Genomic DNA, 14,193 nt, shown 5'->3' on the forward strand with positions numbered 1-14,193 from the left:
AAAACTACTACTCCTTATTTGCCATGATTTGACCACAATGCAGATGCCAATGGCTACTGCAAGTCATAGGCTGTCAAATAAAGGGTGAGGATGTAAAATCATTGGAGAGATAAATGGCAATAAAGTCCAAATTACAATAAAGGTTTTGTGAAATATTGGGATGAAAGCTGAAATTGAACTTTGGCATTGCAATTAAAAATAGGCAACTAGAATTTATCAAACATTGGTAGAGATTGGACTCTGGAGAAAGGAAAGTTTAGTCCATAGTGTCTAGAATAATATTGCAAAAATAATCTGCCATCTTCTGAGCATTCATCTGTTCATTGATATTGCATATTAGGGCAAGTCCAAGAGTTTGCGCATGTTGTGTATGGGACATTTCAGAGGCTTTTATGACCTGAAAAATAGTGTACTGTTAAATGACTTTGATTAGATTTAATACCATCATGATGGTTGATATCTAAAAGAATAATCATGTAAAAAATGGTGACATATGACCTTGACCTTTTAGAGGGAAAACAAGTGCTGTTACGTATGGGATGCAGAAAAAATACATTTTTTAAACATTTTTGAGAATTCTCTAAAATTATTTTGTTTGACAACTTGTCACTCAGTGTTATAAAATTCTCAACACTCTTGTATATATCCAAGGCAAGTTTCGTGTTATAAGGCAAAATCCTACAATTACGAACCCTAATTAAACCAATTAATGACATGTTACGTATGGGACATTTTGTCCCCATATATGATGTACACAATTCTCCCCATGATTTTAAAATGTTCTATTGAGACATACATGTACATGTATGTGATATGGCTGAAAAGAAAATTACCTGGTAGCCATTTCAATGTAGTTTTTCTTGTTTCTTCATGGTTTCATTATTTTCTTATGTATTTCTATTGTTTTTATTTTTTCATATTATTCCATTTTCATATTTTTTTTTTCAATTAGTTTCATTTATCAATATTTATTGCAATTAAGAATCAGTCATTAGAAATTAAAGAAAAGGTGAGCAAATCACTTTTCGGGGCAATCTGGAAATTTAATCAATCTAGAAAATTCATTTCCCCATTTAACATTGTGTACAAATGTCCCATATCTAACTTTTTTTCAATTAACTTTTAATTAAAGAGTAAGATATATTTTTTAAAACTTTTTTTGGTATAAACCTAACATTTTAATACGAGTAAATAAATTAGAACTTATTGTATTCCGAGAAAACAACATTAAAAAAAACATCTCAAAATGTTACGTACATGGGATATTCCATCCTTGGACAAGATCTAATTTGCATACATGTGTATACTTACAAGTTTAAACACCAATTTTTCCCTAAAAAAAGTAATAAGATGTTGGGGGTCCATGACCCACCTATGACTAAATCTCAAAAGTTTTGTTTTTATTTTCTATGAGGCTTTTATAATTGTCCCATACGTAATGCCCATTATACCAATTATGCAAATTAGGTGTCCTAAATTACCATAAATTTGCATATTATCAATCTTTTCTTAATGAAATTTTAAAATTCAACATTTGGGCTTTCTTGCCCCACCAAAGTCCAAAGATAACTTCTTTATTAAAAAGATGAAATATTGTCTTCTAGACTAGGGCGACCTTTCATTGGACTTGCCCACTAACTTAGCTTCAGAAGTTCAGATGCCACAACAAAACCCTTAAAAATGAACTTTATCTTGACTTGTCTTTCCATTTTTATTTTCAAAAATTTCAATGCCAATGCTGAATGCACCAATCAAAGACAAGTGTTGATACTTGATTATTGTGACAAAGTTAATAATTGATTTTCAAGAGAAACTATACATGCAGTAGAGGCGCACTGCCAATATTGGAGACTGTCTCCAATGTGGGAGATTATCTTCAATATCAGAGACTTTTGTAAAGAATTTGGATATCCAATTTCAGAGAGTCTCCAGTTTTGGAGTCTAATTTCCTTTGTTTACATTTGCTGCAAAAGGATTATCTTGGCGGCAAATAAAAATGTGATAAGCAGATTTCTCATGAAAAATTACCCCTTTTCACCGTCTACTTTAAATATTCACCATCTACTTTTGTTTTGATAAGGATTTTTGTTGTCAATCACACACAAAACAAATGGGCTTCTGACCTCAGTGAGACAAAATTTTGGGTGGAAAAAATCATGCTTTTGTTGGTGTTGTTTCTTTTGTCCTTTTGCAAAGCAAGTCTCCAATGTGGGAGATTGGAGAGAGTCTCCCATATTGGCCGTGCGCCTCTACTGACATGGCATAATATAAGTAGGGTGTCTGAAGCCACACTGAAAAGTGTCAGCATAAAACAGGCTAATTTAGGGGGAAATATGGCACATTTTTTCGGGGAAGTTCAGGCTACTAGAAAAATGTGATCTGAATTGATTATTAACTTGTGTTTGGCATGTATGGAAAGAGAAAATTCAGGGGCTTCTTTTGACAGTAAGGACAAGTTTATACGATCATTTTAAATAAGGATTTAGAGATAAGGCCAAGTAAAAAAAGATAGTAGTTGATCGTCCGGGTTTTCTGAGAGCAGTGATGAGGGAGGTCCTTACTATTTGCTATTTTTTTTAAAAACAAGGAGGCATTTTCTCGGCACGTTTTTTGACATCAGTGATGAGGGAGGTCCTTACTATTTACTATTTTTTTTGCTATTTTTTATTCAAATGATTGTCAGGCCATGTCAAGCTCGAATTATGTGATCGATGCATGCTCAATATTAATAATAAATGAGTAGAAATATATACATGTATATATATACATGTATGCAATTGATTGGAAATCTATATGGAAAATGTATTATGCGATAAAAATCTATTGAAGTATTACTGATGTATACCGCTACTTGTTGTAAAACAAAATGTTCATGTCAAGTGAATGATTTAAACATTATTCTATATTAATATATATGTAAGGGTAAAACATGCATTTGGGGGGGGGGGGGGTCATTTTTATTACCATGGAGCCATGTTCAGTTTTCCAGAGCCAATCTCTTTTTTAGCTCTGGGCATGGTTTTGCATCGCAGTTTCCAGCTGCTTGTATATTCGTTTACATAATGTTAAATACTGTTCAATTTTTATTCATTTTTTTAATTGATATCAAATGTTAAATGATTATTGAATTAATTGTTAATTGTTCACATAATGTTTATTATTTCAATATTTGTAACTGTTAGTGTTAGATCTATTTACCAATTTTTACAATTGTCCATCAAATTGAATAGCTCGAGGAAGAATGAAGTTTATCAAATTTGAACAGAATTGGCACTTACTGGAATCCCATTAATGATTTTCAATATTGATAATGAATAACCCACTTCAAATTATTTTTTGAATATTCAATGCATTGCCTGCTGACGTAAGAAAACTTGCCAGAAAATTCAATTCATTTCACAAATTCACATGTCGCGCCAGCACAGTCAATCACATCATCCCAGCACACATGCATTCACCCAACAGAGTCACAAGCACAGCTCATTCACCGTAACACACATCGAAGTACTGGCGCTATCACTCACCAAAATACCCCGCTAAAATACAAATTACATCATTAAAATTGATTTATCTGCGCCATATTTCCAAAGCATGCGACAGATTAGTTCAGATTTAGGAAGCGGGGTCCCCGAAAATGCACTACAAATGAAGAAATCCGTGATCTTTTCCGAGTTTGCAAACTTTATTTTCTCGCTAATTTGTGATGGTATCTTCAAAATTCCAATAAAAAATCAAATCAGATTTTTTTTCCTTCTTGCAGTTACGGCAATATCGGACTTAGCAATTGTTTTTGAAGTTGCGAGAGAGATCCCAGAGCACATGAGAGCAAATCCCTCGCCAATCTTGTGAATTTTTTTCGCTATTCAGCAGCCATAACAATAGTAAATATCAAGAAAATTGATGCTGCAATCAAAAAGGAAAGCAGGCACGGAGGAGAAACATCACTATTTTTTTTTTTTTTTTTTTTTTTTTTTTTTTTTAGCCAATTTTTTAAAATAGTAAATAGTAAAAATTTTCATGCGGCGGCCAAAATAGATGCGCGCGAGGACGATCAACTACTTTCTTTTTTTACTTGGCCTAAATTGAAAACCCTTATTTTTGTGTGTGTTGAGATTGCCAATTCTCCATGCGTTTTCTATGGGAAAATGACATTTCTGTTTTGCACAATTTTTTTCACTTTGTCGCAATTTTTCATTGTGATCTGGTTTCCAAATCTTTATAAAAATCATACCATCAGATAGAGCATAAAAAATCCTATTGGACTCTTTATGGACAAGTTTTTGGCATTAATAATAAATTTATAACAGCTCTCGGAAGCTAAAAATTTGGATTTGTGTGTGTCCATTTCTTAACTACACAGTCTCACTCCTAGTACCAATGAGGTCCAAACATTAGCATGTATGGACCTCATAGGCGACAATGCGTTAAAAACAGGTTAGAACTTCTAACCGTACTGTTTCCTGCACCCAAGTATGATATTACTCCCAAAATATGAGTTTTGTCCTCGTTTGTTTATCATTTATTAAAAGATTGCCCATTAAATATATTCCTATTCCTAATTTGAATTTAATAAAATAAAGGGAAACTTACATTTGAGTCATTTTTCGATCTTTTTTTGGCAGTCAGTCCGGTCACCGTCGAGTGCGATCAAAGCGGTATGAAGCTGATTTTCAGATCACGTGATACGTGTGGTCATCACCTGATCAATCGACTATCCTTTTTTAAAGACCGCAACAATTATAAATTTTATTATAAAATATATATAGAATAAATTATTGCATAATATTATGTATATTTCTACAATTAAAAAATATTTTGTGATATAAATTTAATATTTGACGTAAAAATCGCTATGGAACAAAATATTTATTAAAAAATAAAAAATCAAACAAAATAAAAAAGCCTTGGACACAGTGCAAAAAACCTAACGATTTGGCCGCGTTGTTAACAACTATCGTAAGGGGCGCTTTTTTTATAAATAAAAAAGAATATGCAGCTGTCTATGGCGACGTGGTTTGTCGCGAGATTTGAGACAAATCCGTGGGAATTCTTGAGAAAATACATCAAAAGAACCGGTGAGTACCGATTAAACATTATTAAAGTTGTAAATAGATTATACATACCTTGTAGATTTAGTTTTTAAGGTGATATTAGTGCTTAGTTCTAAGCTAGGGAGGCCCAAACGCGCGTGAGCGGAGTCTCACTTTATTAACACGGGTAAGTATTGCGGTGTCGCCTAGAGTGCACAGTCTATGGCAGAGAAATGCTGAAAATTTACCTAATTTCATTCTTCTTTTTTGCAGCCAATAATTGGATTTTTTTCAAAAATGTTACATTTCTGTCAGTCTGAAGGTCATTTCTCTTCAAATTCACAAAGAAAATGTGATATTTTCTTGAAATAAGAAAAATAATTTTTTTCTCCAGACACCCTAATATAAGGATAAGTAACGGGTGAGTGCACTCTAGGCGACACCCCAATACTTACCCGTGCTAATAAACTGGGACTCCACTCACGCGCATTTGGGCCGCCCTAGCTTAGAACTAAGCAATATTATCTAGAAATTGTTACATTGTAGTCATTAAATATGTTCTATTAAATAAATTGATAATGTTTAATCGGTACTCACCGGTTCTTTTGTTGCATTTTCAGACCATTTCTCACAATTCTTCGTAAATATTTGTGGCAAATTTTGTCGCCATAGACAGCTTAGCATCCATCTTTATTGATAAATGGAGCGCCCTTTACGATAGTTGTTAATGCCGCGGAGAAATCGTTAGGCATTTTGGCCTGTGTTCAAGGCGTTCTTTCTGTTTTATTTTTTATATTGAAGATTGTGCATTTGTTGAATAGCGCCGTCTACGTCAGGTATGAGATCGAGTGTATAAATACACTCTTCCAAAATAATTATGATTCCGACCTGGCGCTGTTTAACTTCAATCTCTTTCACCTAAATTAGCGATGAATGCTAGCATTATAAAATATATATTATTAACGTCTGACGAAAAGAATAACCAACCGATCAGCTGACGAGAACGCGAATCACGTGATCTTCATATCAGCTTCGATCGCGAGTCAGAAGAGAAGAGCAGCTGCCCAGAAAATCAGGAAAAAGCCGTGAAAATGTAAGTTCCCCTTCATTTCTTTCATTTTTTTTGTTGCTAACGATGCATTTACACTATAAAATTATAATTTAAATAAGAGAAAGGAATATAGCTTGTACTTGTGATATATAAATATCCTGTTCTCAGAGATTTCTAACCAAAAATACTACTGATGTCGCCTATGAGGTCCATACATGTAATGTTGGACCTCATTGGTACCACTCCTAGTACCAATGAGGTCCAACATTACATGTATGGACCTCATAGGCGACATCAGTAGTATTTTGTGTCAGAAATCTTTGTGAAGATGATTATTTTTGTATTTTATCAAAACTACAAGCTATCGTACTGTCTAATCATTACATTTCGATCTCACTAATTGAATACATTGTTAGCAATAAAAAAAATTGAAAGAAATGAAGGGGAACTTACATTTTCACGGCTTTTTCCTGATTTTCTGGGCAACTGCTCCTCTCTTCTGACTCGCGATCGAAGCTGATATGAAGATCACGTGATTCGCGTTCTCGTCAGCTGATCGGTTGGTTATTCTTTTCGTCAGACGTTAATAATATATATTTTATAATGCTAGCATTCATCGCTAATTTAGGTGAAAGAGATTGAAGTTAAACAGCGCCAGGTCGGAATCATAATTATTTTGGAAGAGTGTATTTATACACTCGATCTCATACCTTACGTAGACGGCGCTATTCAACAAATGCACAATCTTCAATATAAAAATAAAACAGAAAGAACGCCTTGAACACAGGCCAAAATGCCTAACGATTTCTCCGCGGCATTAACAACTATCGTAAAGGGCGCTCCATTTATCAATAAAGATGGACGCTAAGCTGTCTATGGCGACAAAATTTGCCGCAAATATTTACGAAGAATTGTGAGAAATGGTCTGAAAATGCAACAAAAGAACCGGTGAGTACCGATTAAACATTATTAAATTTATAAATAGATTATACATACCTTGTAGATTTAGTTTTTAAGGTGATATTAGTGCTTAGTTCTAAGCTAGGGAGGCCCAAACGCGCGTGAGTGGAGTCCCAGTTTATTAGCACGGGTAAGTATTGGGGTGTCGCCTAGAGTGATTGGTACTAGGACTAGGAGTGGGTGAGTGGTGAAACAAACATGTCAGCTTAATGCGCATTCACTGAAAAGACGGTTCAATGTGACTGCCAAAATTAGTGCCAAGCAGGCTAACTTTTTAGTCAGTGCCAAAATTGGAAAGGCAAAAATTAACTTCTAAAAAAAAAGTAAAATAAAAAGGCGCGTCCTCTACAGACTACACAAACATCAACAAAAGACAAGACAAAAACCCAATCAAAATTCAATGTTCACACACATCGACAAATTCTATTTAAGCTTCTTAGCCTTAAGCATATCTTCCAATTCACAAATTCCGACACAACCACTGAGAATAACACCAAAACATCTTGAACAATGTTGAAACATGATTTGTTCTTCAACCAATAATACATACACATACTGCAACGACCGGGACTACGAAATGATGATTGCTGCAATTTGGTCAACGATCTTGTTGCGCCCATACGAAGTAAACTAAAAGCGTCAATGCAGAACTCAAAGACTCATAGAGTGAAAAATCGAATAAAAAATATACTTCTTAAAACATGAGTACAATAATTCTTCAAGTTTCATCAGAAAAGACTTTGAAATTTGGGATTTATTTCACTTACCAGAACGAAGTATCTGGCGCCAAGCGTCCCTGGACTCACGATAGTTTGCGTGTAATCAAGTTAGTTGGATTGACGAAAATGAAACGCGAGGCTATTGGCCAATTTTCCGACTCGGGCAAGTTTCTATCCAATCACATCGGCAGTTTCTTCACCATAGAGTGTAACTGTTCCGGCATAAAGGAAATGATATTTCAATACGTTTATTTTTTGATGGGACGATCCCCCTGATTTAACACGGGGGGGGGGGGGGGGGAGTCTTTGGGATGTCTTTTAGGCAGATATCTGAGAAATGGAATAAAGATCTCCACTAGTACTATCACTTAAATGAAAAAATATGTTTCACATATTTTATATTTTTCATATTTCACTTCAAAAATAAAATATATTTGCTCACAGTACTCGATCTATCTGCAAGCGCGGAAGGCCCAATATATATATATATATCTGATTGGGCCTTCCCCCTCCTGCCTTTCACGCTTGCAGATAGATCGAGTGTAAACATTTTATTTTTTGACAAGCAAAAAACAAGAAAAGTCCTCACTTGTGTATGGACAAAATATTCCCATTAAAAATATTTGCTGTACGTGACTCTCGAAAGGGGGGGGGTGGCACATTTGTGTATAAACGACATAATTACATTAAAAATATTGACTATGACTCTCAAAGGGGGGAGGGGGCATGGGCCAGGTGTACCCCTCACCTGCATCCACCACTGGTTGGGTTGGGGATTTGCCATTGTCTACCTCCCAAAACTTGGTAAGGCCATGCATGAATGAGCCCCGGGTATGAGTTCATAATCCCATAAGCATATCAAATTTTCAAGCAGTAAATAATATAATAATCTTGCCTCCCCAACACACTCACACATACATATTTATCAGGCAACTATACCTCTCCTACTATATGCTGTTGACTGACTCACTCTACCATACGGCTTTGGACTTTTCATATACATTACCATTACAGCCTTCAGAAAGCTACAAAAATGTTGAATGCTGCATTTGAAGTGCAAATTGACAATCTATTTGTGTGAAGCGTATTGCAAAAAATAAAAATAAAGTTACATACCAGATCTTCTGCTTTCTCCTCCCCTTTTGTTTTAAGGAGTGGGGTAAAGTCAAATTTCTATAGGGCACATTAATATTTTACAACACATTTGGTAAAAATAGATGGGCATCCACAGCCTCTGAGTGATTAATTTAACTCAAGACTTGCAAACAAATAATTTGTAGACTGCTAAAATACGCTTGTAACCTCAAAGAATGTGTATGTAACTTTTGATTTATCAACGGTTTTAAAGCACAAAGGAAATGAGAAATACAATAAGGAGCTCAACTCCAAGTTGAGTTCTGCCAAAGCTTTTCCTTGGCTCATACACAGCCCAGCTTTGCCATGGCTTCTTACTTAATAAATAAATCAATAAATGTTGATTTGTCTCCTACCAATTCTTGATTTACTTTTATCATTTAAAGCAGAATATATTTTTTTTCAGATGGATGGTACACTTAAAATGTCAGTCATTTGGATTTCTTTAGAAATGAAATTATCATACAAAAACATATTCGATTAGTTATGGAAACAAAACAATGAAAAAAAGTAGAACAATTCTTTCACAGTAAGGCAAGGCAAGACACATACCCCATGTTTGGTTGTATGACCAGGGAGTTGGGAGTAGAAACACCAATAGTGAAATAGTTATGCATAAACAAATGAAACTTTCCTCATATATTTCATTTACATATTTCTTCATTTTTAATAATGAAATTTGAACATATAGTTGTATTTAACATACTGTACACATAACTTTAAATGGTTGCTTTGTTACACTGTAGTACACCTTTGATTTGTTTATTTTGTATACAAATTTGCAAAACACCTTGTATGAACCTACAGTCATTACATGTTTACACACTACATACAAATATTTACTCATTTTGATGAGTATGAATGTTGCACCTTCAACAATTGTCATTGAGCCTTTCTTTATTTGATAACTTCATCCCCTTAAAAATAAACAAATGTATCACTACACATCAACATCAAAGTACATTCTACTCCATCTGATGTAAAACACCAAGATGTTTTATTTTGTTGCGTAGCCTCTTATGCCGATACCAAAAAAAATTTGTATACAGCATTATGACAAAGATAGAATCTGCACTAACCATTCTCAAATATATCCCTTGGCCCCATTAAAGGGGAATCCAGCCTTGGCCATAAAATGTTGTGTTGGGAAGGAGAAAAATAAATTAAACAGAATGGTGAAAGTTTGAAAGAAATCGGACAAGCAATAAGAAAGTTGTAGCTGCTTTAAAATTGAGATCACTAATACTATGTAGATTTCAAATTGGCAACTGGGTAAGTAAATTATGACAAGGGGCAAGGACAACTTTCCCATAGGCCATGTACTTTATTATCAGGGATTTGTGGTTTTCTCCTAAGTATCCATTCCCCTGGGGCGGTAATCTAAATATAACCCAGGTAGTATATTTTTTTATGTCCTCATGAAAGAAAAGTACAATTCGAAATAAAACTTTTGGGAAAAATGACATTTTAGCCATAATATGTATTGGAGTACATGGAAGAGTAGTCCTTGCCTTACATCACTATGACATCCCATATGTGGCCAATTTGAAGTCTCCATGGGTATAGTGATTACCAATATTTACAACTTTTAAAAATTCATAACTTTCTTGTTGTTTGTCCAATATTGTTCAAACTTTCACCTATCAACTTGTCTGATTTTTCTTTTCCATATAAAAACAAGTTTTTATTTGGGTTGGATTCCCCTTTAATTAAAAATAAGAGAAAGATACACATGTAGTTTTTTTTTCATAGTTGTATATAGTATGTCATATAATAAAAAGTAGGCAAACTGAAAGTTAAAGAGAATAGACATAAAGCTTTTACAAACTGCTTCTAGATTGTAGTAACACTGCAAAGTGAATTGAAATTTCTAAGTAATGCACTGTAGTATTATCTATGATTGTAGTATATTAGTATATCATTATCATGTTTTTAACAGACCGCATAATATGATCATTATCATGTTTTTAACAGACCGCATAATATGGTTTCATATTTCATATGTTCTTATGCTTATGGGATACCCCAAATTTCCACTGGTGTTTCAACAAAGTGGGACTTAGAAAAATAAATTTAAAAAATATATATTTTAAAACTAGAATGAAAGAGAGAGAGAAAAAAGGGGAAAAGAGAAAAGACAGAAAGAAAAAAAAGAAGAAAGTATGAAACCAAAAATAGTCCTTAACACTGTCATTGCATATCTATTGCTTTCTAGACAGTCATATATATAAAACATATTGCTGCATCTTGGCACTGACAAGCATTTTTAAAAATGCATCTATTTTGCATACTAGTACTACTCACAAACTGATCTTTGATGAATGCATTGCAATCAATGGATTGATATCTGCATTGAAGGGGGACATAAGCAAATATTTAATCCTTTTTTTTAAGAATTAAAATCATTCATATGAAGTGATATTACGTCTTTGGCTCCAAATATACAACATATGGAGTCAATGTCCTTAAGTTCACCCAATATGACAATGTTATTCATTAGTTACTGATGTTCTACTAAGCATGATATAGATATTTTTAGTTTGATAACAGACTTGTGACAGCCCTTAGAGTTAATTTTTTTTTTACTAGTTATTCCTGAACATTTGTAGTACTACTACTAAATAATGCAATAGTCTAAAACATTTCAAGAACATTCATACCTTCTACATCTTGATTGGTCCCACATAAAAAACAACATAAATTTTCTTTTCAAGTAAACAATCCCAAAGTTGAAATAGTATGTGAGAATTATTACTTCACAAATATCAGGGAAATATGGTGTGTTTGTCTTTTGTGTAACCTTGTTATATAAATTAAACAAAGAAAAATAAGTAAAATTTAAAATAACACAGAAATGTGTTAAAACAAAATAACAGATTTACTTAATAAGTTTGTTCATATAATAACCAGCAACATAGAAAACATTAAAACAAAAGAATACTGAATATTGGATAACTGACATCTATTTACACACAGCTTGATTACAGAATTCCAAACCTTATTATTGTACTTAAATCTTATTTCAGATTTCCATTATAAATTTAATAAACTGTGTAACCCATATGATAAAGTTATAGTGCTTTCAAATGGCTGTGAGTTCATAAGTGCAGGATACGAGCTCGGATGTATAAACAAAAAATATATCATTTCTTTCAGTACCTCTAGAAACCTGTATAAAATATGTCCAATTAATGCATATACCATACATGGAAAATAAACATTCTCATTAAATATGTGACTCAATAGGAAAAACTTCATTAAATAATTTCAAAACGTATAATTAACAGTCAAAAACAGATTAAGCCAAGTAAATATGTACCAATCATACATTTGAAATTGAATAATCAATGTGTTAACTCAGTTTACAAACTCAATTCAATTATCATTTCACATGGGAAAATCAGTCTTAAAAGTGCACAAAGTTTCAGCAAAATTGAAGCTGAAAGAAAACAGGGGGAGGGGAAATTGGTGATCTTAATTTCATCCCTGTAGTGATTGAATAAGAAATGAAACAAGACAAAATAACTATTATCCTTGAATACTGAGCAAAAACAGTGAGTGAGATATAATCACATTACACATTAAGAGTTGATCTTTATATATTTAACATAAACAAGAATATGAACATATATTTTCATGTGGTTTTAAGTACCGATTAGTCTATATATTGTTCATAATGCTTCTATTGATAATACATGTAGAGATGAAACAAAATTCATAAATCATTGACAGCAATAGAATGTAGACTCACCAAGTAAATGATAGCATAACTGTCAACGGAATACTCAAGAAATCAAAGAATAGACAGTGGGGAAGGCTAATTCTGTAAAGTATGGTAGTTGTTTTATGATCAAAAGAACTGGGATCACAAAACAAGTAAAAAAGGCAATACTTTTTGGTCCTCAAATAAGGCTTAAAGGGATGATCCGGGATGAAAATATTTATATCTTAATACATAGAGTAGAATTCACTGAGCAAAATGCCAAATTTTTAACAAAATCGGATAACAAATAATAAAGTTATTGAAGTTTAAAGTTTAGCAATATTTTGTGAAAACAGTCATCATGAATATTCATTAGGTGGGCTGATGATGTCACATCTCCACTTTCCGTTTTCTTATGTTATTACATATAATCATATTTTTTCATTATTTCATACTTGTGTGAATAATATGTCTCCCTTATAATGAAATAAGTTGCAGCAATAAATATCTAATGCACTAAATGCACTTAAAATCAGTTGACAATCCAATTTTTCTAGTTCTTGGAGGAAAAAATTTGAATAAACCTAATTTCATATAATAAAATACAAAAGAACAAGTGGAGATGTGACATCATCAGCCCACCTAATGAATATTCATGACGACCGTTTTCACAAAATATTGCAAAACTTTAAAATTCAATAAATTTGTTGTTATCTGATTTTGATGGAATTTTCATCATTTTGCTCAGTGAATTCTACTCTATTTATTAAGCTATACATACTTTCAGCCCAGACCATCCCTTTAAAGCCTCTAGTCTTGTCGATCTGCTAGTGCCCTTTAATTCCTAGCATGCCAAAGAACAAAGAAATTATATATCTATAAGATATATGTCACTGTGGTGCTTTTTGACACTTGGAACTACATGTATCTCGTTTCAATTCTTATACTTGGTCAATCCGGTTACACTTGGTTACTAATAAGTAAATTTATTTTATTTTTTTATCATTATTTATTTAGTGTTTTTTTTTTTTTTTTTGGGGGGGGGGGGTTAAAATGATTAAAGCAATAACCAGCCAAGTAGAAAAGTTGAGAGAATGTTTCAGACATGTTTACATTTAAAGAAATTATGATAAATGAACATAACTGCTTCAACCTACTTTTCAGAAGCATATGAAAATACAATGACAAAGGGAGAAATGCAAGTTATTTTCTGTTCCCTCCCCACCCCCCCCCCCCCAAATAAAAATGTCCCACCACTTTCCTTCGTATTCAAATTAATTTCTCTTTGAATCTTTCATCTTGAAAATAATGATGTTGATTGATGAGAATTACACACACATGTACTAATGTAATGATATCAATGGAACACATGTTACAAGGAATAAAGCTTTGAGTCTTGACTTCATCTGGATAAAAAAGAATAAATATCAATATAAATCCTATTAGCAATATAAAATTGACAGGAAGACATTTCCTATAAGGACATGGAATTAATGAAAAATAATGAGACATACCTGAAAAGATGTTCTATCATGGATCTATTCAGAACTTTAAAATGATAATATTCTGAGAAAGGTACATAAGCACTTAAAATCA

The 14,193-nt window shown here is 33.0% G+C and overlaps 1 protein-coding gene across 1 annotated transcript in view; it reads right to left on the reverse strand.

Annotated features, from left to right (window-relative positions):
• LOC129260877 (sister chromatid cohesion protein PDS5 homolog A-like) overlaps window positions 1–14,193 on the reverse strand; it is a 62,274-nt gene that overhangs the window by 25,294 nt on the left and 22,787 nt on the right. The window contains exon 2 of the mRNA XM_054898869.2: window positions 7,809–7,972. The gene's annotated coding sequence lies outside the window, so the exon portion shown is untranslated. The remainder of the gene's footprint in view (window positions 1–7,808; window positions 7,973–14,193) is intronic.

This window comes from Lytechinus pictus, unplaced genomic scaffold, assembly GCF_037042905.1.
Source record: "Lytechinus pictus isolate F3 Inbred unplaced genomic scaffold, Lp3.0 scaffold_19, whole genome shotgun sequence".
In the NCBI taxonomy this organism is placed as follows: Eukaryota; Metazoa; Echinodermata; class Echinoidea; order Temnopleuroida; family Toxopneustidae; genus Lytechinus; species Lytechinus pictus.